This window comes from Podarcis pityusensis, assembly GCF_964106645.2.
Source record: "Podarcis pityusensis genome assembly, chromosome: 4".
NCBI lineage: Eukaryota > Metazoa > Chordata > Lepidosauria > Squamata > Lacertidae > Podarcis > Podarcis pityusensis.
In genome coordinates, this window is record NC_138027.1 from 31,863,140 (window position 1) to 31,889,406 (window position 26,267).

The 26,267-nt window shown below is 41.7% G+C and overlaps 1 protein-coding gene across 1 annotated transcript in view; it reads left to right on the forward strand.

The window, feature by feature from the left end:
- The first annotated feature begins 2,413 nt into the window (after nt 1-2,413).
- Nucleotides 2,414-26,267, forward strand: part of ZBTB20 (zinc finger and BTB domain containing 20) — a 622,933-nt gene continuing 599,079 nt past the window's right edge. Inside the window, exon 1 of the mRNA XM_081004319.1 lies at nt 2,414-2,435. The gene's annotated coding sequence lies outside the window, so the exon portion shown is untranslated. The remainder of the gene's footprint in view (nt 2,436-26,267) is intronic.

The following is a 26,267-nucleotide window of genomic DNA, read 5'->3' on the forward strand; positions in this document are numbered from 1 at the left end:
TTCCAATCCTCCCCATCACAAGTCTAGTATGGGGCCTTTTATAGTCTGACCCAAAGCAGGTGGTAGAATCAACGGTGGCTCACTGTGACTTGTTTGCAAAGCATTTTGAGAATAACATTGCTTGCACCCTCTAGAACCTTAATTCCACTGTTACAGCAGATGGGTCTCATCAAGCATCCAGAACACTGTCTAGTCCTGTTGTGTTGAATGAGTTTCAGTTAGTAAGCGGCATTGGTCACCCTGTATGATGACCTCTGCTGGGGGGGAGTGTGTGTGTGTGTGTGTGTGTGTGTGTGTGTTCCTGTTAATTCTCCTTGATCTCTCAACAGCTTTCAGTATCATTGACCATGATATCTTCTGGAGCAGCTGTCCAAAATGAGGGTGGATGGCACTGCTCTGCAGTGGTTGCAGCCCTACTTGGATGGTTATTTTCAGAGGGCGCCTCTTATGGAATATTGTTCAATCCATGAAGACTTCAGTGTGGGGTTCAACAGGGTTCAGTTTTACCCCCATGCTGTTTAACATCTACATGAAACCAGAGTGGAGCCATCCAGAGTTTTGGAGTATGTTGACAGCAATACACTAAATTCGTAACATGACAGGATTTATCCTTCAGCAGCTTCCCAGCAAAGCCCAATTGTGATTGCTCATACCTTTCCTTTCTTTCGAGGATTTGGTTGCCATTTGGTCCATCTGGGAAAGGGCCATAGCTCAGTGACAGAGCACCTGTTCTGCATGTAGAAGATCTCCAGTTCAATCTCTGGCATTTTCAAGTAGGGCTAGAGGAGACCCCTGTCTAAAACCCTGGTGATCTGTATGGACAATACTGAGCTAGATGGACCAATTCGGTATCATTCTATTGGGCAAGGGCTGTAGCTCAGTGGTAGAGCATCTGTTCTAAATGCAAAAGGTCCCAGGTGCAACCCCTGGCATTCCTAGGTAGAGCTGGGAATGTCCCGTGCCTGGTGCCCTGGACATCCACTGCCAGTTAGTGTCAACAGTACTGAGTTACATGGACCAAAGGCCTGTCTCAGTATAAGGCAGCTTCCTATGTTCCATTGCTCAGCCAAAGGCTTCTGCCATTTCCTCTAAATGACTTCTAAGCTGCCCCTTCCTCAGTCTCCCCCCCCCTGTAAAACCTTCTCCTACTAAAAAGAAAGTTCTATGTCTCCTTCCCCCACTTATCGTACTATAGCAGTAATACCTTTCTGCACAGGTCATTCTACAGGTGTTCCTTAAATGACAAGCAAGGGGGAAAGTGACTGTGAGGAAGTCAGTGAGGAGACAAAAAGAGCAGTTGGGGAAATATTTGCACAACATTTATTTGAAAGGGCAGATTCCTGAATCATTGGGGCCTTCCAATGCGAAGCATGCTTCATAAATATTAGATTGAAATTATTATCTTTCTAGAATCAGCTAGCCTGGTTGGTGATGGGGTATGTATATGTCACACTGTCTTACCGCATAAGGATTTGCTGTGTACATCTGTTTTGTTCATACAGCATTGTTCATGGCTTAATCTTAATTTATGAGGCCTGCCTCTGGGCCATTTCTTCTACTGCCAAGCCTGTTTTGCCTTAACAGAAGAAATGAGGGTTTTTCTCCCCTTCTCACTCACTGCTCTATTCTTATCCTGCCAGCACACTTATTTATTGATCTGCTTTTGTTCGTTAAGAAAATTTGTATCCTGCCTTTCCACTGAAAAAAAACCCTAAACCAAAATCACCCAAGACAGCCAACAACATCAAAAATCCAATAAAACAGCAATAATCAATTAAAACAATTAGAAAAAGACAGTGTTTCAGGTAATGAAAGCCCGGTTCATACCCCACTTATCTGCAAGGAGGTAAGTGAGTTAGGGTTGCAGGTTAAATCATCACAGTCAATGGGAAAGTTTTTTTTGAAAAGCCCACTTTTTAAAAAGAATTTATGCATTTTTACAAAGAAGGATGGATAACATGGGATGAAATGGGTTCGTGGCACTGGATTTGCTGGTGCAAAAGACCACAACTCATGCATGTTTTCAGTCATCTTCGCAGCAGGACTTCCACCACCTACATGCTAGCCGTTGCCTGGCCTGTTGCATTGCATCTAGCTCACTGGTATGCCAGCGAATGTTCCGCATTACCAGAGAGGGCACTCAGGAGTGATCATACTTATGGCCCTCTGCATCTCACTGCTCCATAGCAAGGCAAAGGCCTTGGCGGGATTGACAGTTCTAGTTGCATGAGAGCCAGTGTGGTGTAGTGGTTAAGAGTGGTGGACTCGTAATCTGGGGAACCGGGTTTGCTTCCCCGCTCCTCCACATGCAGCTGCTGGGTGACCTTGGGCTAGTCACACTTCTCTGAAGTCTCTCAGCCCCACTCACCTCACAGAGTGTTTGTTGTGGGGGAGGAAGGGAAAGGAGAATGTTAGCCGCTTTGAGACTCCTTCGGGTAGTGATAAAGCGGGATATCAAATCCAAACTCTTCATCTTGCATTGTTAGGAAATCCCTCATTGGCTCTAAAGGGGGATTTCCACCCCAAAGTAAATTCCAAGCAAATTCAGAAATGAGAGGTTTTTTCTTGAGAATCAAAGTATATGATGAAATGGTTTAATACCCTCCTGCATGCCTGGTGAGTTCCCAGGAATTATCACCCCTCCGCCCAAAAAAATAAACAACAGACACATTTTGCGTTTTAAAAATTCTGCATCCTAACAGCAAAGGCACATTTAACATCCTGTCTAGTAAACAAGGTTGCAGGTTCCACAGTAATAAAGTATGCCAATAATTCCCCCCCCCCCCCATTCTTTTCTGACTTCAGCTCCAGGCAGCTTACCTGACTGCACTCTTTTGCTGTAGTCAGACATCAAGGGAGATCAGGTGACTATAGCTGTGCGCCGCTCTCCCTGCAGGCATGTAGACCTTTCCTTCCCAGGGAAAACTTGGTGAACAAGCTTGTGATACATCCACTTTCAAAGGACGGCTCACAGAATAAGTTTCTGGTTATTCTCCATAACAGTCTGTTGTTGTTTTTAAAAGATTGCTTCTGATTTACTCAGATTTTTCCCCTGGATGTAGCAAAAATATTGAGGATGCCGAGCCCCAGAACAATGCTCTACAAAAGTGATTACATTAAAAAAAAAAAGAAAAAGAAAAGAAATCTTCTCACGTTGCAGGTTTCAATTTGTCACAGTTAATCCTTTAATTGGCCTTTCTGATGGAGGAGAATTTCATGGCTGGTATTAGCACCGAATGGCCAAAAATCTGAGTTAATTTTGCTGTGACTACTTTGTGTTCATTTGGCAAAACAAAAATCCTAGAAAATGTCCCCTACAAAACCTTCCTAAAGGGCTTTTCCAAGCTTTCTGATGTCAGCAAAAGCCAGTGGAGAGAAAATGGACTCTGATTAACTAGGAAGCTTTCATTCCTTCTATCTATGGCTGCAAATGGCCACAATGTGCCATAGGAACTTTATGTTCCTCTTCAAGTGTAGCTCCCAGGAAGTTCAGGTATTAAAATTGCCCTTTATTGTATTTCAACCATAGATGAAGTGTGGAACTGGGATAAGCAATGTATGTGAGAAACTCTGATGGCTGTTAGAGTAGAAGGTGTGCATAATACGCAGAGGAAAGGAGCATATAAGAACATAGGAAGAGCCTGCTGGATCAGGCCAACAGTCCATGTAGCCCAGCATTTTGCTCTCAGTTGACAACCAGATGTCTGTGAGGAACCTGCAAGCAGGATCCAAGCACAAGAGCCCTCTCCCCTCCAGCAACTGGTATCTAAAAGCATTACCGACCCATCGCAGAAGCAACAACAGAGAACTGGAAGTTCTTTGTACGTGACTCGTTGGCTGATAAACTTTTGCCGTCTTTGATGGGCATCAAACAGTTGCATGTTTTGCCTGGAGTAGAAATGGTGTACACAAGAAAACAGTCACATTACAGAGATGCAAAAACTACAAAGAGCCTTGTGGCACCGTAATGACTAACAGATTTATTATGAGGAAAGCTTTCATGGACCACAGTCCACTTCATCAGATGCATGAAGTATAAAGTTTCAGCTCTTTGTTTAGCATTGCTTGGTGTGGGAAGGAGGAGATATTATTGGTAGTGGTTTCTCCTTGATCGTCAGAGTATATTGGAAACAAGAATTAAAGAAGGAGGATGTTATTTCAAATGAAAGGAATTCCTCTTTTTCAAACACTCTTTCACCCTGCAGATCAATTATGGAGCTTCTTCTTCCCTACCCTCCATCTCCTAACACTTTCTGGTACAGGAGCCACAATGTTGTGAAGTCCCTTTACTGGGCAACTTTCTCCATCTTACTCCCCTTCTCCCAAAACCAAACTGGTGTCTTGGGAATGAATATTCACAAAGATCTTCTCATGTGGTGAAGGAATTGTGTGATTAGCTGAGGATTCACAGTTAACTCTCTGCTGCTGCTGTACGCAAGTGAGTTGAACAAAATTTTGCTGAAGCCCTTTTCAGAGGTTCTGAGGTCCCAGGGTGAACCTATGCAGACGTGGAGAGCAGGATCATGGCCTTCTTCACCCCTGGTTGTTCACCAGACTATCTGTATTGCCCTGGGTCAAGTATAAGCTCTGCATAGGTTGACTTAACCAAGCAGTTGTGTGAATGAGGCCACATTTCTATTGTTTCAACACATAAGTATGACTGGATAGAGAACATATGTAGGCTCACATCTTTGTTTGTCTGTTTGTTTGTCTCCCACCGGGAGCACAGAGCAGCTAACAATATAGTATCACATCCATGGCAGTACACAATAGTAAAAGATCATTAAAAACATCACAATATAACAAAAAATGAAAGCAAAATAGAAATGGCAGTAGGAGGGAAAACAAGAATAGTAGAGTCAACAAAGAAAGTTGGTTGCATTCCATAGGCCTGGGCAGTGGCTGGCATCTGGGGGTGTGGTATGCCACCCGCAAGGGCGTGGTGCATGTTCTGGGGGCGTGGCATGCTGCCTGCAGGGGTGTGGCATGGAGGGGTGCATGGCACGTGTCCGGGGGGGTGCCGCGATGGCAACCTACCAGAATAGTGGTGCTGGGGGCGATCCACTCCCTCCACACCCCTGTTCCTCCTCCAGTGGGCCTGGGTAGGCTTGAGCAGGGCAGGGGGCTGTCTTCATGATCCCGCAGACAGGAGCATACTTGTCAAAGCAAGCTAGGAGAAGGGCTGTAGCTCAGTGGTAGAGCATCTGGCTTTGCACCCAGAAGGCCCCATGTTCAATCCCCATCTCCAGGTAGGATATGGAAAGAACCTATGGACAGTCACTGCCAATCTGTATAGGCAATACGGAGATGGATGGACCAATGGCCTGATTCAGTACAGGTGTCTCCCCACTTATGCGTGATCAGCACACGCACTCCCACTGACATGCACACCAAAAACATCTCTGAAAGGGGGTGGGAATCCCCACTTGCACACATCCCAGTGACACTCACAGCAGGCCAGAATGGAACCCCCGCATAAGTGGAGATTCCCCTGTATAAGACAAATTCCTATGCTTCTGCGCAAGTTTTCTACAGCCTGGGAACTGTCCCGGGTTCTGCAGCCCTTGTCCTCCAGTGTGTTCTTTCCCCCTCCTCATCTGCGCCAGGCCATATGTTGGATACAATGCCTGTTGAGTGGACTGCTCTGGCACACAGGCTCCTAATCCCTCACTGGTGAATTGTGTCTGATTTACTAGCACTGAACAGAGGAGTTCTTGCATTCAAAACACGTTCTAGCTTTCCGGTTTCACTGAGCTGTAATGTACACGTGATGTTGAAGGTGCAAAGTTTAAACAGTACACATGCTTTAGTCTTGAGTTCAGCAAGGCTCATATTTTAGTAATTTAGGTTGTCAAAATTTGGCTCTAACAGTCTCTAGCATGAATTATTTGGAGACCTAGGGTAATGTGGAGGTTAAGAGGCTGAGCTATGAACCTTAAATCCGTACTTCAAGTCTCCTTTCTTTGCCATAACTCAGTTGGCAGACTTGGACAAAACATTATTTTCACTGTGGCCCCTGTTTTCAGTTTGGGAGAAAAGATATTTACTGGGTTATTGTATGTAAAGGTCCCTGGATATCTGACACACCTGAATACAGCACTGTATAAATGCCTGAGTGTCATTATTATGTGGTGGTGATGTAATGACTGAGCTCTGTACGTCTTAAGACCCAGTGTCCTGATGGTAAGGGTGATGAAAATTAATCAAATTAACACTTATCTGGCTAAAAATAAAAATGCCACTTCTTCTGTCTCATTTAATAGATGCAGAGAGGAGGGGCTGGCAAAGCTGTGTGCCCATTGTGATTGCCACAGCACACCCACGCCAGCATCTCCACGGAGACACAGCATATTTAGGTGAAGCATCACCAACCTGTTGCCAAGGAAACAGGAGATGCAAAAAATCTCAATGACATTCCATTTTGAAGCAGTCAAGAAACCTCGGAAAGGGATTTTAGAAAGTGCCTGGGAAGGAAGCGGAAATTGGGCTTCTAATTACAGATTCTCAGCCAGCTCTGCTTTATTCCCTGGTTATTCTCTCTGCTCACATCACTGTCTTCCTGCCATTCTCTGTCTGCCGAGGCACAAACACCAGACACCAGTGAAAACAAAACTTCCTTGGGCTGAGAAGAGAAAGTGGGAGGAGGTTTGTGGGTTTTTTAAAAAAAGACAGAATTAAGGTACTACTTGCATGAAAAACATAGGGAGACATAATATGGAAAGTGGGGTGCGGCGGGTGTGTCAACAGCTCAGGGCAAATGTCGAGATAAGAAGGGTCTCTTTGAGCACACCCAAATGTATGCATCACCCAGAGGATTTAGTTGATGGACAGTATAGAGATGTAGCAAATTAATTAATACCCTCTGCAGGAGTGTCTGTGCCTATATACTTGCTCACAAGTCTGTGTAGAAATTTGCCCACTGAAATAATTTTAAGAATTCATTATATCTCTCTTTTATACACAGAGACACAAACACACACATACACACACATTCAAATCCTGTCCAAATCCTGACTGTAGGAAGCCTTTAGATGCAGTCTAACAAACCCAAGGCACTTTAAAGTCCTGCTTAATTGTGCACTTAAGTGCCATCAGCCTAGATGAGATTTAGATGCTCTTAGCTTCCTTTCGCTTGCACAGCACATTGTGAGACAAATATAATGCAGATGAAATGGTACCCCCTTTCAAAACGACAAGATTCAGTCTGCAAATTTGTCTTAATATTGTGGAATTTGGGAGTGGAAATCAGAGGCTTACTTGCCTGCGCTTAAAGCACAAGCCGAATGAGCTGATTTGGAAGTATGTCTGACTAAGGATGTATACACCTTAGCAGCTTAAAATATAGAGAGATCATCCCTCCCAGCAGCATTTCAAGCTGAATTTGCATACCGTTGTTCATATCAGAGAGGGGGCAAGGATGCCTGCACCTGACATACATGATCTTTTTGGTTTCCCTGCCTATTCTCAATGCGTCCATAGGCACATGTGTGGTGGCTGGTCCAAATGTTCCACATCCAGCTTCTTGTCAGACTAAAACTGGTTTGGAAGAAATGCATTGAGCAGTGTTTTGTCAAGAAACTACAGGATCAATATGGATTGTGGCCAACATTGTGTGAATGCCGCTTCAAAAAACTAGCAGTGGGAACACGCTGGCTGCATAGTAAACATTAATGTGAACATGTCCTTAGTCTTTAGGGAGTTTCCATGAGAAGGAACTAGTCATGGCATGGTGGGGGTTGAGGATGGTGGCAGCGGCAAGTGCAGACACCAGGCCCAATGTTTTTCTTTTATTAACAGAGTTGGGCCCTATGAAAGATGCTGGCGTAGTTCGCCCTCCACAAAGTTAAAATTCCAAGCAACTCTTAACAACTACAGCACCCAGAATTCTTTGAGGGGGGAAATGTGCTTCAAACATGCATTGAAGGCATAGTACGTACACAGCCGTATATTAGGCATATTTTGAATAATAAGCTTTACTTTTGTGGTCACAAACCACTGCAGGAACACAGCTCAGGACTCATAATCCAATCCTTATGTGTCTTGTGAGCACAGAGGCAGGCTTACAGAGAGCGGCGCTGGGTTACATGCAAGGCAAGAATTTCCTGTTAACTCTAGAACAGATACAAATGATATGTTTTCTCAAGTCTTTTGCTCACGGCAACAGAAATGTATTGATGCAAGTTTGGGGCTCTGGTTCACGAGACTGGCATATATAAGCTTTCGGATCATGTTTTCTGTGCCTATTTAGTGCAGTCATGCAAGTGGAGAAATCTTTCCTGTTATCATTGCACCGCATTACTAAATTGCCAGCATTTTTTTTAAAAAAGAAATAAATAAAGCATTGGCAAAGGTCCTTTCGGTTTTCTGTGTCTGTTGGTATTGATGTTAAAGTCTTTTCTCTCTACCTCCCTCAAATGATGCGGAGGCAGACATAGAAATGCGTTGAAGATTCTCTGTCTACAATTAGCTGCACCGAGCCCCCAGCTGGAAAGCATGATGTGGCAATAGGCCAGCGAGCCACTCATGCATACAGAAGTTAATTAGTGCTAAATTACAGTAGAAATCCTCCAGAATGACATTGGGATATCCACATTAATGCCGAAGGAGTTCCATCCAAGCAGAATTTTGACTGAATTAATGATTTCTGGCTTTGAGATTTGGAATGCTTCCCTCCTGGAACTGAACTGACTACTTCAGAAGTGAAAAGATGGCTGTTTCTCCCCTTTGATGAATGACTGGCTCCATCAAAAAATCCAAAAACCTTCTGAGTGGGATAGATTTTGCCACTGCTTTGTCTGATAGAGGGAGGTACATGCTTTTTAAAAAATAAAATAAAATACAGTGTTTTGGTTTCCCAACATGCCTTGTTAGAAGATGATGCCTCATGTTTCTTTGGCTACATAACATTTCATTCCCGGCCTGTAAATGTCCCATAGGGAGCGCTTACTGGAATGATATCAGAGAAATGGAAACAAGAATGGGATGGCTATTGTTGCAGAAAGCACAAGATTAGATCCAGGCACTGGGCAATAAGATACACATGAATATGTAGTTTGCAACCTTCCATATCAGCTTTACTTGGGGTCAAAACACACAGGCCTCCCTTGGAGCCTGGCTTCGCTCTCACACAATACACATACAGAAAGGGGGGAGGGGGAAAATTGAGATTAAAGGAATGAAAGATGCAGCCAAACCCAGATATTGGCTCAGTTCTCACAAACATAATGTTTACAGCAGCATATCAGGAGAGCTGCATAAAGAAATTTAAAGGGTTTTTTACCCGCTTCCAAAAAGAGTAGCAATGCATACTTAGCACTCGGGTTTTGATTCAATAAATCAGGTCTGAGGAGGGTATTGTGATGATTATATGAATACCTCTAGTATGACTTCTTAGAAAATGGAACTATGAAGCATTTTTAAATCTCTCATTATATCCAGGAAGACGCGATATCAGCTTTGATGGTTTGATTCTATCTCTGGCATGCGCTCTTTCAAATTTCACATCCTTGCAATCTCTCCTGTGACAGACATGCTTCCTTATAGAACACATCCACACAAGTTTTTGAAATCCGCACTTCAATATATTTCTGTCTCTAGCAAAGATGCCATCAATAGATGAATACTTTGCTCCACGTTTTAAGCAGCAGGCTAGCCATAAAAAGAGCTGCCTCCAAGTTTGGCACTACATTCTGGCAAACGCATTGCCAGGTGTTTTGACTCTGTTTTGTGAACACTTCAAAATGCAAACAAAATTTCAGCATGTACTAGTTTTCTTTTCTTTTTTTAAGAAATGTGGTTAAAATCAGAACGTATTATATGGCTACATTGGCACTTTCAAAGGCTGCAGCCGGCAGCAGCAGGAGTTGTTGAGCAGGGTAGCCACCTCTATATAAATAATAAATTTAACAACAACAACAATTTCATAGTCCCATTACTCACGTTTTCCATGGCAGAAGGTGGGGGACCAGCTCCCTGGTGGACTTTGAACTGTTTTGTCAACTACTGACAAGGCTACTTTGGCATATCCTCTGAAAATAGAGATACAGTGGTACCTCAGGTTACAGACGTTTCAGGTTACAGGCACTTCAGGTTACAGACTCCACTAACCCAGAAATATTACCTTGGGTTCAGAACTTTGCTTCAGGATGAGAACAGAAATTGTACAGCGGCGGCAGCAGGAGGCCCCATTAGCTAAAGTGGTGCTTCAGGTTAAGAACAGTTTCAGGTTAGGAACGGACCTCCAGAACGAATTAAGTTCTTAACCTGAGGTACCACTGTATTCATATTTCTTTTGGCAAGTAAAAAACAGCTATGAGAATTCTCCTGAATCCACACCTCTGGGTTTTATCTTCACTACTATAGAACCAAGCATTATGGTACCCAGTGGCATTTTGTTTCCAGCATTTAATTGTTTTGAATTATACTTAATGTGCACAATTGCACCATGGCACGATCTGGTGCAATGGTCAGTGCGTCTGGCTGTTAAACAAAAGGTTGGTGGTTGAGTCCACCCAGGGACAGCTGTGGGCAGGATTTCTGCATTGTAGGGGGTTGGAGTAGATGACCCTTGGGGTCCCTTCCAGAACTATGATTCTGTGGTTCTCTTTAGCTAACTTAACTTTTGCCATTATACAAAGTACAGTCAAACCTAAGTTCTCAAACAGCTCTGTTTTTTAACGTTTAGGCTCTCGAACGCTGAAAACCTGGAAGTAAATGCTCCAATTTTTTAACGTTTTTTCGGAACCCGAATGTCCGACGCGGCTTCCACTTGAGTGCAAGAAGCCTCTGTTGTTGAACGTTTCAGAAGTCGAACAGTCTTCCAGAATGGATTACGTTTCACAACCAAGGTTTGACTGCACCTCTACAGTGGTACCTCAGGTTAAGTACTTAATTCGTTCTGGAGGTCCGTTCTTAACCTGAAACTGTTCTTAACCTGAAGCACCACTTTAGCTAATGGGGCCTCCTGCTGCTCCTGCGCCACCGGAGCACAATTTCTGTTCTCATCCTGAAGCAAAGTTCTGAACCCAAGGTAATATTTCTGGGTTAGCGGAATCTGTAACCTGAAGCGTATGTAACCTGAAGCGTATGTAACCCAAGGTACCAATGTATTCCTCTTTTTTTCATTTGTCTGTGTAACAAGGGGCCTTTTGAACAGTATTGCATATTTCTAGAAGTACTTAGCACAGTATGCTTTTCTCCAGGCAAATCGGTTCTTCGGTATGCAGAATTCTTCTGCGTAGGGGAAGTTTACCCCAACACTCAAAGCAAAAGGCAACCATCTCAATTGGTATTTTAAGTAACATGTTTGAGCACTGTATTCACTGTCTTGAACTGTTCCTGCTATTACCAAGAATCTGTCTCATGATAAACCAGCGAGAAACTCAAATGATGTGGGGTTTTGTAAAAAATAGATTAACGGTTACATTATTAGCATTGTCAAACATTTTACTGGCACATTCAAATATGAGCAAATCATAATGTATAGTTACACTGCTATCTTCTGAGAGATAATAAGCCCTGTCTAAATCTAGAAAAAAAGAAAATGAAAAGAAATGCATATGGGAGGACTAAGCTTTTCATAAGGCAATATTGTCACTTCCCATTGTTTTAACTGGTGATTGAGTTTGAAGGTAATTCTGTAAGGACTTTTGTTTACTGTCTTGTAAGTAATGTCGTTCTGCACATAACATGTTGATGTTGCTGCCCCAGGGTCCTTTGGAAGGAAAGGCAGGATATATATTTAATGAATTAAACAAAGAGAGAAATGTAAGGAGAGCTAGATATTTTATGGCAGTGATGGGAAACCAGAGACCCTCCAGATATTGGCCTGCCCCCAAGATCACACCTTTTCCTCCAATGAGTTCTAGATGACATACATGGTCCTCCCACTCCTCAATTAATCTCCACAATAACCCTGTGAGGTCGTGTCAGGGACATGGCTGAATTGAACGCCTGGGAAGAGTCAGACTCTAGAGATGAAGGAATGCCAGTACAGAGAGAGCCAGAGTCTGACTCTTGAGACAAGGGAATGCAGTCACAGACAGAGCAGGAGTGGGTTAGTTCGGCCTCCCTTCATCAAGAGTTCTCAGACTCAGATAGAGCAGCTGACTTGGAAAGTTCACAGGCAGAGGGAGGGGAGGAGATAGATGGCATTGAGGGAGTTGCTATGCAACCAGGAGGGAGGCAGCGTTTAGAGGGTTCCTCTTTTGAGAGCGGGGGGGGGGGGAGTTCACCCACCTTCTCCCCAAATCAGAAGAGCTGAAAGGGTTGCTGGATGGGACCAGAGACAAAAGTGGGTGGAGCAATGAAGAATGGTTTCTACTCACACACCCCTCTCTTTCCACCATCGAGGCAAGGAGGAGTCATTTGCAGAGTTCACAGACATATTCTAGCAGGTCAAAACACTTGAGTGTAAAGCAGGACCAGTTAGGGGTGCAACCTAGGAAGAGTTCCAAGGGCCAGATATAGAGGTCTTGAGGGCCACATTTGTCCGGTATGCTGAGGTTGAACCACTGATCCGTATTGAGTCCCATACTATTAAATAGACATATATAGGTAATGGTCATTCACAGAGCTGTGAAAATATTCAGAATATGTTCTCTGTTGCTTCATAGAATAACCACAGTAACATTTTTTTAAGCATATGATTTAGTTTTCCACATCACAATCATATGCACATACTTCCACTGAATTACCCATGCATGTTTCATTTCAGTGTTCCATGTTTCTCTTAAGCGTCCAGTTATCGATTTGCTTTACGACTTTGTGCCACAACAGGGTGTTATGGCTACAGTGCTGACCACTGGGGGCTGGAAAAAGCCCAATTTTACATTTCCATATACCTTCAACTCTGTACTGGATAGACTTCTTTTCACATCATTTTTCTGTATTTTTAACTTTCTGATACTGGTTTTACAAGTGAATGCTGTGTTACTTATTATTATTTATTGCATTTATATCCTATCCTGCCTCCAAAGAGCTCCAGGTGCCATGCATAATTCATCCCCACTTTATCCTCACAACACTCTCCTGTGTGGCATGTTCAGCTCGGAGAAAGTCACCCAGTGAGTTTCATTATAGAGTGAGGATTTGAACCTAGGTTAAAAAGACGAGGGTCGTTGGGGTCCCTAAAAGCAGATTTGGCATTAGGCGGGACCCAGAGGATCAGCAAGAAACCACAAGTTATTACACACACAAACATCTGACAAATTTTGAGGCGGGATCTTGGAGATCCACAAAAACGTTATTTCATCTAATCTTGCACTGGCCATTTTTTGGTATTGGAAACATTTTGTCGCCTCAAGTAGTGCATGGTTGGTGTCATTGAATAATAAAGGCATGTGACAAGACGACAATCTTTCCGAGTGCTCCTGGCAATGAAGTGATTAACTCTTAATCCACAGTGAGAAAGGTCCATCACTCACAAAAGATCTTAAGAAAGCCCTATGTTGTGTGAGTTTCTTTGCCTCCACCTTTTCCCATAAATTGTTACAGAAGCAGGATCCAGATTCTCGCATAAATGATATATCACCACTACTCAAAAGCTGCAGGATGGGAGAGAAAGTTACAATGGACCTGACTCATCTTTGCAATTATTTCTTAGGTACAACCTGGGTTGGCATTACTAAACTACAGAATTAAAGGTCATACCTCCATTTTGGCATCCCCTCATAAATCCATCAGCTCTAAGGGCTAGGCGTCTTTCATTTTCTGGAACTTGTCAATGACTGGAAGGAACTGATCAGACCATTCGAGAGAAGTATTAAGAAGCAATTCCTGGAATTCGTAGTACAAATATTAATAGGTGGTGTTACTATGCAGAATGTAACAGCCAGGGATAGTACACAACACCATAACCTTGCCCAGACCTGGGCTTTGTTTGTTTATTTAAGACAGGGCCCAAAACACAGCCAACTCTCAATGCCCTCAGCAAAATTTGATGCCCCCTCCTCCAGCCGTCTCACTGGCTTCCCAAAGCTGGGTTAGTGAGGCACTGGGCTTTGGGAAGGAGATGTGAGGGCTCTGACAGTGTCCCCAATTCCTCGCGCATCCTTCCCAAAGCCTAGTTAGCACTTTTCCAGCTTTGATGGTGGCACTTTTGTAGGAATGGTCCTTACTAACAGAATACATTTATAACAAGGCTTGAGCTGAGCATTTTACTCCTGTGCCAATAAACCCAGGAGCTTAAAGCAGTAAAAAGAAGGGGGCGAGGAAGTGTGTGTAAAAAAGAAGAAGTTACACCTGTCACCAGGTGGGCCCTGCAATCTTTATTAAAGACAGCAGGCTGCTCTGGATTAATATGTGTATTTCACTAAACCGTTAGTCTCTGACTTATTACCTTTTCTTTATGTCCCACAAAGTAGTGACAGCACAGTAGATTCTTTCTTATACCTTCACAGATTCTTTTTTACATCCTCATAGCATGACCCTTTATTTATCTCCTCAGCTATTGTCCCCTCAAGATTCTGCAGAGGGGTTGCTTTGTCTGTCTCTCCTCTCACAACCACAGCTTCCCCACCTCTATAGAAGGCTTTTTCAAGCTGAACTGTGGCGTGAGGAGGTACAGTTGGAGTGGAGTGTAATTCTCCACTCACAACCCCTCCCCTCACCATGTGAAAATATCCTTCCATAGCATTTTAGGCCTGTTAAAAAAGAAGAAGTCCTTCCAGTGGCTATTTTGAAATCTGATTGTTGTGGGCAAAATTCAGAGGTAGGGCTTAACTCTCACTCCCCAGCTGTAATCCTCAGTAACACCAATATCCTCTGTGGCAATTAGCCTTTAAAAAAGTAAAAAAATACTTTTAAAAAACTTAATTTCTGTGGGGAAAGTGTGTGCGTGTTTTGTATGTATATGCTATATGTACACTTTAAGGACCTTCTGAGGTAATCAAGTATATCCCAGCTTGATAGACAAAAAAGATCTCCCGCTTGATACACTACAGTCTAACATGTGGGGCCGGGCCAGGCCTATACACAGAGGGTGGTCAACTACTTTTGAAATATGGAGTAACCAAGAGGTGGTCATCTGTGATCTTGTCAATGCATTCATATGAATCCATATTGGTTTTCTTATCACTGTGGCCAATGATCGAATCCATTCATTTTGACGGAATCCATTCTAATTCATTCATTTCTGGTCAGCAAAATACTAAGCAGAAGACTTGACATGCAGCTGTCTCTTCTCCATCCTTATCGAGGATCTATCCGATTGTCTATAACTTGTGGGATTTGGCCACATCATCATAAGAAAACCTACATTTGAATACTTTGTGAAAACATTCTGTTTGGATTTTAGTCTGCAGCTATTCCATTGTTAGCTCTAACGAGATTGACCCATGGCTGCTTTTGCACTGAGCATTCAGAGCAAAGCTACTTATCACAGTGACAGGAACATATTATTCGTTTTTGTCCACATTCCCCATCTTCTTAAACTTTTTTATTTGATTTTCCACGTATCTGTTCTCTTTTGTTCTAGCAACAATGAGGAAAAAGAAAACACAGCCATTCTCTCTTGGTTGGGGTAAAGAAGAAATCCTTGGGATCGTTGCAGGTTGCTTGTTTGAGTGCAAGCAAAAGTTTATAAGCAACTCGACAAGCAAAAGCAAATGCATATAGCTCTAAAATTAGCCCTTTTATTTTATTATTACATTTACATTATTTATTTATGTATGTATTTCACACACACACACACTTCTTTCTTCTTTCTTTTGTGATCACTCGTAGCCGAGTAAGATTGTCTTCCATAAACACAGTTTTAACAATGAGTCTGTAAGTGACTGTGGAGGCCAATTCTGGATCCACACGCCCTTCCACAGTGGGGACATTGGTTTCCGGGCAGGAGTTGATCACAGTGTGGTCATTTGCCAAGCGTGCATTCCTCCTAGCACGTTTCTCCCTTGCGTCCTGAGTTCAAGTGTCTTCAAAGCCCATGACACCTTTGGTAAAGGCTGTTCTCCAACTGGAGCGCTCGCAGGCCAGTGTTTCCCAGTTGTCAGTGTTTATACTACATTTTTTTTAGATTTACCTTGAGACTGTCTTTAAACCTCTTTTGTTGACCACCAGCATTATGCTTTCCATTTGTAAGTTTGGAATAGAGTAGTTGCTTTGGAAGATGATCTTCAGGCATCCGCACATGACCAGTCCAACGAAGTTGATGTTGAAGAATCATTGCTTCAACACTGGTGATCTTTGCTTCTTAGAGTACACTAATATTAGTTTGCCTGTCTTCCCAAGTGATGTGTAAAATTTTTTGGAGACACCGTTGGTGGAATCTTCTGAGGAGTTGGAGATGGCGTTTATAAGTGGTCCATGTTTCACAAGCATATAATAAGGTTGGTAGTACAATAGCTTTGTAAACAAGCATTTTGGTTTCCCTGTGTCGGGACACACACACCCCGTTTGATTGTAGTAAAAAAAATTCAAATCAGTTTACAAGAAAGAGGAAACAAAAAAAAGTGTCACAAAAAAATTACAACCATAATTTTCAACATACTGAAGATTAAAACCAGCATAAAATATAAAATTTATATCCTATTCTTCCTTTCAAAGGAGCTACATGTAAACTCTTTTTGTGCTGTAAGACATGAAAACTTAAGTGACTTCCTAAGGGACTACAACAGAGTGTCTTGTGGCACTTTGAAGAGAAACAGATTTAATAGCTTTTTATGTTTGTGCTAAATGTATACATATGAGCATGTGTATGGTGTGTGGGTGTACTTTGTGCAGGGATGGCCACATTAACACACAACATTGACCACCAGCCGCTGGAAGGCTGCCCAGAGGGCACTCAGACTGGTCACTGCCTCTCAGCCTAACCTACCTCACAGGGTTGTTGTGGCGATTAAATGAGGAGGAGGTAGAACCATGTACACCACCTGGAGCTCCTTGGAGGAAAAGGTGGGATAGAAATGCAATCAATAAATCAATAAAGTTCCTATGCAGAGACTCCACGCTTTCTCAGATGGACTATTTTGCTGAACCATATTTATATTATTTTTTGCAATGCATCTCTTACATGCTTGTGCATTGTAAGTTGGACATGAAATGGAAGTTGGAAACGAACATTCTCCTGTGTACTGAATCCCAGAATGAACAGCAAGCATTTATCATAATTCCCCAAAATACATGCCAATGGGATAAGGAAGCAGAGAGGATCTGTACCTACTAACATTCTCTCACTCAATCTCTAGCTAACCATTTTTGGCCATATGCAGTATCACACTGGAATACTGTAGAAGTATACTTTAAAAATAGAGCCACTGATCAATTACAGTTTGGTAATTTGATTAAACAAATTAATCCTAAAAAGATTACTTATCAGAGATATTTATGGCCATGTCTGGATTTGGCTACGTAGTCAAAAGCTTCAGTAATTAAATTCGTAAGGCTGCCATGAGTACAATAATTTGTTATTATCTAACATTTCTAATCCAGAGGGGGAACTTCATTTTCCAGCCGTATTCAACAAGATTTTTCAGAGTCCTTTTCCTGAATCCTCCTAATGATTCCCTTAACACTGATTTATAGTTTAATGTCTCAGGTGCAGAGGCAAAAGAGTTGATAGCCTCATTATCCAACAGTAAACCTCTGAATAAGACAGCATTCCTAGTGAACCCTTTAAATCCGATTCAGAAACATAGGTATGAACCACCTGACAAATTTTTAATATTATTCATCGCAGTGCTGCCATACCTAAGTTCTCCCTTCAATGCTGAAGGCAGTGCGCTTGAGAGCTTCCCATAGGCATCTGGTTGGCCACTATGAGAAGAGGATGCTAGACTAGGTGCACTTTGACCCGATCCAGCAGGGCTCACTGATCAGGTGAAATTTAGCAACAAGTTTGTAAAATGCCATTTACAAAATTAAGCCAAGGTTTGCTCCATTCCTGACTCATCAGTGGAGGCTTTTGAGCATGCTCAGAACCTGCATTGATGCATTTGGGAAATGAATTTGGTGTTTTATTCCACTTGACTCATTTAACAGGGGAAATAAGAATCCACAGTTCCCAGAATTGGAGATCTGAGCCAGCTCAGAAGCTCCCCATTCGGACAAATCGAAACATGGGTATAGCGGTAGAGTTTTAGCAAAATATAAATTCCAACATTTCTTCCCTTCTCCTTCCACCACAGTTTTGTAATTGTTGTTGTTGTTGTTAATTTATACCCCACCCATCTGGCTGGGTTTCCCCAGCCACTCAGGGTGGCTTTAAGTTTCCAAAATAAAGACCAACAGGTAGGAGGGCTGGCTAAGCAGGAGGGCGGGGGGAGGTTCTAGTTTTTCCTGACAATTCTCCAAAAGGCATGAAAAGATCCAGCCCGTTCTGAGATGAGATGAGATGAGTAGGTTTTGACCAAATCAAAAACAATTTTACAAAGCCCAGGGTCCACAATCATTTTCAGCACCCATATCTGTTCTGTTCCTTGCTCAGTTCTCTTCTGCACAGCAGGGAGATTAATTCCTGTCTTGGGAACAACAGGTTCTAAATCTAGAGAACTGCTTACTACTTTTCCATTCTCCACCCCCATGTGATTTAAATGGGCCCATTAACTACAGACAAAAGCAAATTAGTGTAGCACTAAGACAATGCTTGCAAAAAGGTTACAGCCATTTTTAAAATATTCCTTTTCTATCTAGTCCCTCAGCTGAAACCAGCAGAAGTCTATGCTACAAAGTTATTATCAAAACATGTTTTACTCATTTCCACACCACCACACACACGACTGATGTTATTATTACTAATATTTGTGTACCACCCAGTAACTAATGTTCTCTATACTGTGAACAACATACAAGAAAAAGCCATTAATTTTTTTTAAAGCAGCAAAACTCAAGATATACAATCACAATAAAAATTTAAAAGATACAGAATATAGCTCAGTCGGTAGAGCATGGGACGTTTAATATCAAAGTCCCCACATTGGGCAAAAGATCCCTGCATTGCAGGGGGTTGGACTAGATGACCCTGATGGTCCCTTCCAATTCTATGATTCTATGAAAGCAGAAAAGTCATGAAATTAGCAGCAACATCCCATATGAACAACAGGCATAAGCACTAAAAAAATCTCAAGAATGTGAAACACATGGGAAAATTTTAAAAAAATCATCAATTGGCACCAAAAGAACTATAATGTACCCAGGTGAGACTCTCTGGGGAAGATACACTATAATAGGGTGCCCCACCTCATTTGATGGGGGCACTCACAGAAAGGTGAGTGCAGGATCCAAGCAGGAATATATGAGAAGAGGAGAGCCTTCATGTAATCAGGTCCCAAGCCACAGAAAGTGCAGACAGAAAAGCACAATCATAATATGGTTGCATTGGACTGTCCTTTGCACTAATCCAAGTGGGAGGTTACCTGCACTTGAATACATGAAGCAAGACTACAGGGAAGTGGATATAACCATATTGCTGTGTAGGTTCTGTTCCAAACTTAAGAACATAAGAAGAGCCTGCTGGAGCAGGCCAATGGCCCATGTAGTCCAGTGTCCAGTTCTCATAGTGTCCAACCAGATGCCTGTGGGACACCCACAATCTGAAACTTAGGGCAACAGCACTCTTCCCTTCTGTGGTTTCCCGCAACTGATATTCAGAAGCATTACAGTGGTACCTCAGTTTACAGACGCTTCAGGTTACAGACACTTCAGGTTACAGACTCCACTAACCCAGAAATAGTACCTCGGGTTAAGAACTTTGTTTCAGGATGAGACCAGAAATCGCGCAGCGATGGCGTGGCAGCAGCGGGAGGCCCCATTAGCTAAAGTGGTGTCTCAGGTTAAGAACAGTTTCAGGCTGAGAACAGACCTCCAGAATGAATTAAGTTCTTAACCTGAGGTACCACTGTACTGCCTCCAAGTTTGAAGGCAGAGCACAACCAAAACTGGTGGCTGAAACCACCCAGCTTGTTGCTCTTCATGGCTTGGTGCCATCCTTATTTATTCCCCCTTAAAATACATACATACATACATACCCATAGAAATTAGGACCAAGGATGCTACATATAATCTCAGTCTTCTCTCTTCACACATTGGCTACATGGGAATATCACAGTATATTATATTTTAATGAGACGTTAATGAGCTTAGCCTCCTCCTGGACCGCATGCTCCACTCCCCACCATGACCACCACTTTTGATTCCACTTTTGCTAGACAGTTGCCAACTCTAAATATATTAAAATGTGTTGTTAGGACTTTGGAGTTGGGCAACGTTTCATATTGCCTGAGGTGAGCTTCTAACATTTCCTCTTTTCAGCTCCACACCATTACAAAATTACGGTTATCAATAAAATTTAGCACATACATTTTACCAGCGTTGCATTTCCTAGCGTGTTCAGTCCCAGAAGTCCAATGGCTGAGCTCCATTGGGCTCACCCTGTAAAAAGTGCACTTAGCACTGCAGACATGCAATCTAATCTTCTGCACACTTACTTAGACATAAATTCAGCTATGTTCAAAGGGGCTTGCTCCCAGATAAATGTACTTAGCATTGAGAGTTTAGGAATAAAATGGCACAAAAAACCCAATAGCAATCAAGACCATCTATCTCCTAAACAAGTTTGTCAACAGCAGACCTTTCCCCATACCACCTAACTCAAAGAGGGCCTATTTACTTTCCCTTAACTTTTTCCTGCATAAAACCATAAGAACCTGCTGTATCAGGCCAAGAACTCATCCTGTTCACACAGTGGCCAACCAGATGCCTGTGGGAAGTCTGCAAGCAGTGCAACGCAAGTGGCGCTGTGGTCTAAACCACTGAGCCTCTTGGGCTTGCCAATGAGAAGGTTGGCGGTTCGAATCCCTGCAACAGGGTGAGCTCCCGTCACTCTGTCCCAGCTCCTGCCAACCTAGCAGTTCGAAAGCACACCTGTGCAAGTAGATAAATAGGTACTGCTGTGGCGGGAAGGTAAACGGCATTTCCATGTGTTCTGGCTTCCGTCATGGTGTTCTGTTGCACCAGAAGTGCTTTAGTCATGCTGGCCACATGACCCAGAAAGCTGCCTGTGGACAAACACCGGCTCCCTTGGCCTGAAGCAAGATGAGCGCTGCACTCCATAGTCGCCTTTGATTGGACTTAATCATACAGGGGCCCTTACCTTTACCTTGTAACAATGCACTGCACACTTGCAATTCCCAACAACTGGTATTCAGAGGCAATTTCTCTAAACTAAAAGCCCTGCATGTTGTAACCTTTTCTCATAGGAAATGTGGCATTCTGTGTGCCACCAAAGTTAATATTTACCTGGCTCAGAATACACATTTGCTCAACTGGTCATGCTTAAGTGTCATTTCCTCCAGAGGTTCGTCTACAGAATGTAAAATCAGACTATGCATTCAGCAGACCATACATCCAACATTTGCTCAAATTCTCATTGTGTGCTATGAAACAGGTGCACTATAAAGCCAGCTGACCTGTAGGTGTGTGGACAGAAGTTCTTTGCTTTGAACTACAAAGCTGACCAAGCAGCCTTTTGTTTGAAGAGTATCTGTGGGCAAAACACTGCAGGAGGTAGATTGAGATGACCCTCATGGTCCCTTCCAACTCTACAATTCTATGATTCTCCATTAAGGGTTGATTCTCTCCATTTTTTCCTGGAAATGTTTGATGTGGTTGTTGTGGCACAGCCAAAACTCAAAAGAAAGAAAGAAAAAACTTTCTTTTTCCTGGGTGTGTGTTTTTTTTTGGGGGGGGAGGGGTTTGACTGAATTTCTCCAGCATGGCCGGTGCTGTGAACTATAATTTCCCAAAGGCAATAGAAAAATATCAAGTTCCCCCCCAAAAAACCATTAGGATTTCTTCAGGAAATTATTTAGAAGCTGCACATGTCCATTGCAAAATAATTTTAAAATTTATTAAGGAATGCATCAGATTTCCTCCTCCCAAGCATAGTACTGGGAAAGGCAATTGCTAAAAAGAAAAATGGATGGGCAGTAACTGTAGCATCAGAGTCTTGCTCATACAGTTCTGTTAAGTGGATTACAGATGAGCTCATTCCCAGATGTGGGTCACATTCCATTAAAGGCAGGCTGGGTGCCAAGTGAGAGTGGTGCACGAATGGCAGGCAATGATTGAAGCCATGCACTGTCACTTACCATTGCAGCCGGTGATCTAACCATTTCCTTATAACCCACAAGATTTTTCACCCCACCCTATCAGCCTATGGCAGTCACATCAGTCAGTTCAGCGTAATTCCCCTACTGAGAAAATCAAGGGCAGCAGCAAGATGCAACACGTGGAACCTAACATGCTGCCCTTATCTACCATTGCAGAATAAACTTGATTTTGTGAAATCCTTACTCATTCTGGGCTGACACATAGTGGCCAAAAGGGTGAAGAAGTAATAATAATACCTTTATTGTCAATGTACAACCTGTGTACAATGAAATTAACCGAAATTACAGAGTAGAGAGGGATGCTACCAGGGTTAGAGGTGTTCGTGTACGTATATAATCTGGGTGGACGGCTGTGTTTGATGAGGAATATGAAATAGAGGCAGAGAGTGGCACTCAGTGGAAAGAGACTGAGTTTCTCAGCTAGCTTACATTTTGCTAGTATTTTTACTGTGTGCTCCATCGTGTTTTGCTCTTGATGCCTTTCATCAAATGGGTAGCCTGATCCACAACCCCTAGTTCTAGCAAAAGTAGCTGGAAAGAAAGAAGATTCAAGTTATATTCACACAAACATTTGCATGAACTTAGCAGAACCATAGCACACTCAAACCCCTGTTCCTAGTCTGAAGAGGTAAGACATAATGAGAGAGAAGAGCATGTGATCTTAGGTAGGTAGGTAAGTAAGTAAGCTATTCCTATCAGCCACTGGGCTTTGTGCAGGAGTTTGTATCCTATTCCTGTAAATATGTTTTTAATCTTTTTATGGAAGTTTTTCTCTTTGATTATAAGCCTCTCATTGAGTTATTTTGTTATTCAGCAGCATTACAGGTTTCTAAAACAAATATGGTACTGGAGTGGAACCTTCTCCAGCAAGTTTACTCTGCTATTATGGAGCAAATTACTATGTTCTAGCTTGAAAGCAAACTAGAAAAGAATTCTGGGATATCCTTGCATGGTTTCGCTGAACACAATGCACCTCACAGAATTGATCGGTGGAACTTCTTACAGAACTGAAGTGTTGATTTTTTTTTAATAAGATATTTATTAGGATTTTTAAAATATTACAATAAAAAATGAAAAAGAAAAAGAAAATACAAAATAAAAATGATTAAAAGCCACTCAATTTTTCCATTGCTTATTTTTCCTTAGCTTGTTTCCCGGACCTCCTCATACCTCCCTTTTTTGTATTCCAGTTCAGTTTGTTGGTTCAGCAAATCCTTACCCTCTTTATTTATCCTAATCTTTGGTCTTAAAATAGTAACGTTAGATTTTTACCTCTTAACAACCCATTTTTCATATTCCCTTAAAGCATTACAGCTGGAAACCACTTAATTTCTATCCAACATCGTTCTAACATTCATTAATTTTACAATATTTCTGTAGATACTCTTTGAACTTCTTCCAATCTTCTTCCACCGACTCTTCTCCCTGGTCTCAGATTCTGCCAGTCATTTCTGCCAGTTCCATATAGTCCATCAGCTTCATCTGCCATTCTTCCAGAGTGGGTAAATCTTGTGTCTTCCAATACTTTGCAATGAGTATTCTTGCTGCTGTTGTGGCATACATAAAAAAAATTCTATCCTTCTTTGGCACCAATTGACCGACTATGCCTAGGAGAAAGGCCTCTGGTTTCTTCAAGAAGCTATATTTAAATACCTTTTTCAGTTCATTATATATCATTTCCCAGAAAGCCTTAATCCTTGGGCACGTCCACCAAAAGTGAAAGAATGTACTTTCAGTTTCTTTACATTTCCAACATTTGTTATCGGGCAAATGATAGATTTTTGCAAGCTTGACTGGGGTCATGTACCACCTGTATATCATTTTCATAATATTCTCTCTTAAGGCATTACATGCCGTAAACTTCATACCTGTGGTCCATAACTGTTCCCAGTCAGCCATCATTATGGTATGTCCAACATCTTGTGCCCATTTAATCATAGCAGATTTCACCGTTTCATCCTGAGTATTCCATTTCAACAGCAAGTTATACATCTTTGACAAAATCTTAGTTTTGGGTTCTAATAGTTCTGTTTCTAATTTTGATTTTTCCACCTGGAAACCAATTTTCTTATCCAAATTATATGCCTCCATTATCTGATAATAATGAAGCCAGTCTCGCACTTTGTTTTTTAATTTCTCAAAACTCTGCAATTTCAGTCTATCTCCATCTTGTTCCAAAATTTCCCAATATTTCGGCCATTTGGCCTCCATATTGAGCTTTTTCAGAGCTTTTGCTTCCATCGGTGACAGCCACCTTGGAGTTTTATTTTCCAATAAGTCCTTGTATCTTATCCAGACATTAAACAATGCTTTCCTGACAATGTGATTTTTAAATGCTTTATGTGCTTTGACCTTATCATACCACAGATATGCATGCCATCCAAATACATTGTTGAAACCTTCTAAATCCAAAATGTCAGTGTTTTCAAGAAGCAACCATTCTTTCAACCAGCAAAAAGCTGCTGATTCATAGTAAAGTTTAAAGTCTGGCAGGGCAAATCCACCTCTTTCCTTTGCATCTGTTAATATTTTAAATTTTATTCTAGGCTTCTTGCCCTGCCAGACAAATTTAGAAATATCTCTCTGCCACCTCTTGAAACAGTCCATTTTGTCCACAATTTGCAATGTTTGAAACAAAAACAACATTCTAGGCAATACATTCATTTTTACCGCAGCAATACGGCCCAGCAGTGAAAGCTTCAAATTTGACCAAATTTCTAAATCTTTTTTCACTTCAGCCCAGCATTTTTCATAGTTGTCTTTAAATAAATTCCCATTTTTTGCTGTCATGTTAATCCCCAAGTATTTAACTTTCTTAACCACTGTTAAACCTGTCTCATTCTGAAACCTCTCTCTCTCCATTGGTGTTAAATTTTTCTCTAAAACCTTGGTCTTTAACTTATTCAACTTAAATCCTGCAACTTGACCAAATTCTTGAATCAGTTCTAACACTCTTTTAGTACTAGATTCTGGCTCCTGTAACGTCAATACTAAATCATCTGCAAATGCTCTCAATTTGTACTGTTTGGCTCCGACCTGTATACCTTTAACCAACTGGTCCCTTCTAATCATATTCAGCAGAACCTCCAGGACCGATATAAAAAGCAATGGGGAAATTGGGCAACCTTGTCTTGTCCCTTTTTCTATCCTAAATTCTTCCGTCACCACATTATTTACAATTAGTTTAGCCTTTTGTTCTGAATAAATTGCACTTATACCATTTTCAAAACCTTGGCCTACCCCCATCCCCTGTAGGTTCTTCTTCATAAAACTCCAAGAGATATTATCAAAAGCTTTCTCTGCGTCCACAAATATCAAAACTGCTTTAGTATTTATGTTCACTTCTAGTTTTTCCAAAATATCAATTATATTCCTCAAATTATCGGACAAGTGTCTTCCCGGGAGAAAGCCCGCTTGGTCTTTATGAATCTCTTCCATCAATACTTTTTTCAATCTCTTGGCCAAAATGTCTGCAAAAATTTTGTAATCCACATTAAGTAACGATATGGGGCAGTAGTTCTTAAGCTGAGTCTTTTCAGTCTCTGTCTTCGGTATAAGTGTAATGTACGCCTCTTTCCAAGACTCTGGTGCCCTTTTCCCTTCCAATATTTCATTGCAGACTTCCTTTAAAGGTTGTAATAACCACTCTTTCAAAGATCTATAATATCTAGAAGTCAGCCCATCCGGTCCTGGAGATTTGCCTAATTGCATGTTTTGAATGGCACCTTCTACTTCCTGTTCAGATATTTTATAGTTCAACATTAATTTACTTTCTTGGGATATTTTTTGTAATCCATTTGTCTTCAGAAATCGGTCTATATCCATTTCTTTCTGTGGCCCTTGTGTATATAGTTGTTTAAAGTACCTCTGGAAACAGTTTCTAATCTCAGTTGGGTTATGTATATTCTTTCCTTCCACTTCTAAATTTGTAATAGTATTTAATTTTTGTCTTTTTTTCATTTGCCAGGCCAGCAATTTCCCAGATTTGTTAGCTGATTCAAATGTTTTTTGTCTCATTTGTTTAATTTTCCATTCTATTTCCTGATTCATCATTTCCATATATTGTACTTGATATAACTTTATTTCTCTCAAAATCTCCTGCGACTTTGGTTTTGCTCTCAATTTCTTTTCACTTTCTTTTATTTTCCCCAAAATTTT